This window comes from Pinus tabuliformis, chromosome 9 (genome assembly GCF_031772625.1).
Source record: "Pinus tabuliformis cultivar Carrire ecotype Pingquan chromosome 9, CPIR1, whole genome shotgun sequence".
Lineage (NCBI taxonomy): Eukaryota > Viridiplantae > Streptophyta > Pinopsida > Pinales > Pinaceae > Pinus > Pinus tabuliformis.
This window is the reverse complement of record NC_142307.1, coordinates 1,698,105,231-1,698,109,644: the sequence shown is the minus strand read 5'-3', so window position 1 is coordinate 1,698,109,644 and position 4,414 is coordinate 1,698,105,231. Positions and strand designations below refer to the sequence as shown.

Sequence of the window (4,414 nt, the reverse complement as noted above, 5' to 3'; positions counted from 1 at the left end):
TTAGATGATGTTTTAAAATTAATTTTGATTTTGCAGGCCTAGGTTCTATTTCATTGAGCAGGTCAGGTTCAATTAAGTTGTGCAGGCTGGGGTTCGATTTCAGGTTCAACTTTATTGTGTAAGAACAAGTTGATATTATAAAAAAATTATTGTGAAGTTTACAAATCTTTCGATTCTGCAGTGAAACCGTAAATCTCTATAAATTGAAACGTCAATAGATAACGGTGATTTCAAATAAATAAAATCTTAAAAAATAAGAGTCATACCGACAAGTAACATTTCGATGAAGGCACCCAAAGATTAGAGCTTCCTGTGTCGAAAATTACAGTGAACTTCTGAGGAGGAGTACCAAGACCAATTTCTCCATAATACTGAGCATCCAAGTAATTCTTCAGAGGAACATATTCTCCTTTTGCAGATTCGGAGTAGCCCAAATCCCCTCTCAGACCATACCTTCTATTAGCTTCATTAGAAAGCCCCCCTTCCCTTGCAACAATCCTTGCAGCCTGTAAAGTTTTTTGATCCAATCCCTTTTTCTTCAATTCAATTCTTGCTAAGCCGTCATTAGCCGCACAAACCGATGTTAAGACGAGAAAAGCAAGGCCAATATGAGTGGATAAAGCCATGCCATATGGCAAACCTAGCTCTAATCCAACCCATGCTCCTACAGAAGTCGCTAAAGAAAGCCTTTGTTCAGAGCATTTCAACAGCATAAATATTATTAAACCCTGGCCAGCCCTCAAATTTCAATTCCCAGCAAACTAATTAACGAAATCCAGCTGAACTTTCAAATTGCATGTTTAAGCAAGAGCCACGAAAATATTCACGAAACTCCACCAGAACAAGGAATTTTACAGCAATTCAAGGACAGAAATCTAACTAAAATATATTAAAAAACCTCAGAAATTTTGAAACTAAATCTTCATCAAATTAACCAAAAGAAGGCTCATTGATCATCATTTGAATTCTATTAAAAGAGTCAAAGCTTATTTTGCTCAAAATGACACTGGATCTTCATCAAAAGAACCATAATAACGCTCATTGATAATTATTTGAGCTCTAAATAAAACATATTAAAAGCATCAAAGCCTATTTTGCTCAATATAAACCTAAATCTTCATCAAATGAACGAAAATAAAATTCATCAATCATCATTTAAACAGCAGGATTAACATTTAACACACATTTTTACCATTCCATCTTATATCTTATAAATTTAAACAAAATTTGCTTAATCTTCACAATAATTGCTCGTTTAAATTTGTTTATAGAAAATATTTCAAATCATCCTCAAACCTCAAATTCCTTGACGGAGCCTTTAAACCGGAAGAATGACAGAACAGTTTGAATTTAACAAAATACGGCCATTTCTTGATCAAAATTTTCAGACTCCGCCGAGACTTACTTCGAAACGGAAATCAAGAAAAGAAATGCAGCAGCTGAGGGAAATAAATTCAAGGAAGTGCAAAACTATTTCGAATGTGAATTCCGGGTAATGGAAAAGAGATGTATAATTAATGGAGTTGTTATGCATGAAAGAAGATGGTTGTATATAAAATCACATATCAAGACAATTACAAATTAGAGTTGTCATGGTTACGGTTACGGTGTAAAGATGTATTTAAATATATCTTTAATATACTTAATATTTTTTTAATTAATTTTACTATAGGGTTAATATAATAAAAATTTAATTTTTAATATAGGAAAGAAAATTAATTGTTACATTTTTTTTAAGTAAAAGATACATTTTTGTTAATTTTACTATAAAATAATTTCTCAAATTTATTGTTGATAATGTTTATCATTCCATGAGAATAATTTAAAATATAAAAGGAAAATTAAGTGTTTTTTTTTTTTTCAATTAAGTGAATGTTTTAGAGATGAGAGTGAATTTGAATTATTAATGAGAATTATTTTATTATTATAATATTATTTGCATTTATTAGGTATTGGTTTTATGAAGTAATTTTTTTTGTTGATTTGGTTTAAAATGTGATTAGAAATTGAAAATATTTTAATTTAAGTTGTTGATTTTACACAATTGATTTACAAGTAATAATTAACGTGATTATTTCTTAGCAACTAGCTATTTTATTTTTTTTTAATTATGAAAATGAAACTTGCTCTTATATATATATATATATATATATATATATATAAAGCCTGTGTAAACCTTATGAATGTCAAGTAAATATATATTCCTTTTCAATCAAAGAAAAAGTTTATAATATTCAAAATTAATTGAATAATCCCATAAAAGTCTAGTAAAACTAAACTTTATTAGTTATTTTTCATTATATATTTTTCCTTTCTATAAATACACTATAAGTTGTTTCCCTCATAGATGAATATGTTTTCCACAATCCTTTTAACTAGATTATGTCCATTGAATACATTTGACGACCATGGATTCGCTCTATGTCCTTGCACAACATGGGATTGTTAGGCAAGGAGATAACTCCTCAAATGAGATTCTGTTTATTCATTTAGCCTGTTCATAGTTATATACATGAAAGAGTGGCTGTTGAGTTTCATCTCCTGATGACTCTTCATTTTCTCTTATTAATTATTTACACTATTTACAATTTTTCACCCAATCCTTATGATTAGGTGTCAACATTCCCCCCCCCCCCTAATCTGAAGGGATGTTGGTGAGTCTAAGCATCGTTCTGAATCTTTCAAGATTTTCTCTTCCAAACGCTTTGGTGAAGATGTCTGAAACAATGGTGAAGATGGATTGTTTTGGCCTCAACATGATGTCGAATCAGATGATATTTTGTATTGATGTGCTTCGTTCGATCATGGAACTTTGAGTTCTTGGCCAACTTTATTGCAGAGGTATTGTCAATCATGAGTGGAGTCGAATGTACTTGTTTTACCTGTAAATCTTCCAGAAATTTCCTGATCCACACAATTTCTTTTGTTGCCCAACTACTGCCACATATTTTGTCCCTCTATTCTCTACACTTTCTACCATACTGTCCCTATGGTATTTTTTTAATCACTGCTGCATAATTGTCCTGCTACACCCAGTGCATCAAACTACGGGTTTCATATACCTCTGTCATATTAATGAGCATTGTGATATTGGTATCTTCATTGTTTGAAGCCCTGTACCATACCACAAGTCATCATAATTTGAACACCTTCTCTACATACACAATTCCTGCCAATATAGTTGTTGTATTACATTTTCTGTTGTCCACTGTGGTATCGCTCTGATAACGTTTCTCCACAGTCGGCCTCTGTGCTGCTAAGCAGAATGAAGGCCATCTCTATCATGTGTTAGGATGGAGTGTTGACTATCACCATTCCCAAGCTTCCCTCGTGGAGCCAAAGAAACTTAAGACGATTGAAGTCAAAATCAGATAAATCATTTGCTTTGTATGCACAGATCGAAATCTTTTGTGAATTTTGTAGGGTTTTGTTCCCCGTGCCTTAGCTATATTTTGCATGTTTTTGTTCTAGGCTAGAGAAATGTGTTATATCCAACCTCAGGCGCAATAATAAAGACTTTTGGAATTTCTGTGATATTTTTTTATTTTTTCTTAATGGGACAACAAAGCTCTACATCTAAGTATAATTTATGTATTTGAAGGCTTTTATTGAACCTTTCACGTGGGTTTAAGGGCTCGATTTGTGTTCTAGCTACTCTCCCATTGCGCTAGACCATTAATTGTGCCTCCCCATATGAGCCCTCCCTTCATATAACCTTCACCACCACATATTTCAGATATCCCCTTCACCACATAACCCCTCCCTCATATATCCCTCTGTTATATACATTAGATTTATAGTTTTGTTTTTTCAACCAGAACTGCATTTTTTAACAGTAGAGGTGCAAATTTTTTCCACATTGGCAGCAAAAGTAATCTTACAGTACACAAATTTTTAAAATGCATTTATTGATATCTATTGTGGGAGTGGTTCTCATCAGCAAGGATAACTATCCAAAATGGTCATGGAAAATCAAACACACTCTCATTTTTAATGAGATGTGGAAAGGAGAGTGTGTTGGAGATGGAGACAAAGAACCAAAACAACCTACCTCAGACAAGGAATTCACCATTTGGGAAAATAAGAACAGCAAGGCTTATGCATTGATTGCAGCATCAACAAATGAAGAGGTGAGTCACCATATTTCGACATTTCCTTTCGAAGCCTTATAAAAACAGAAGGAACTCTATGACTCACACTCTGCACTTGAAGTTGTTCAAATAATGATTAAATTGTTCAGACTTGAATTACAAAATGATGATCCTCTTTCTCTTGCATCAAAAGTAAAATCTATTATGCATGATATAAAAGTCACTAATGTTGAACTCGACATTCCTCTGATAGCTTTTTTCAAGGCACTTTATCCCACTTACTCAAATTATCTTGAGTCATTGCAAGCAAATGGAAACCTGAA

At 32.6% G+C, this 4,414-nt stretch overlaps 1 pseudogene; it reads right to left on the bottom strand.

Annotated features, from left to right (window-relative positions):
- Window positions 1-260: 260 nt before the first annotated feature.
- Window positions 261-626, bottom strand: LOC149155416 (aspartic proteinase oryzasin-1 pseudogene; annotated as a pseudogene).
- Between the last annotated feature and the right edge of the window lie 3,788 nt (window positions 627-4,414).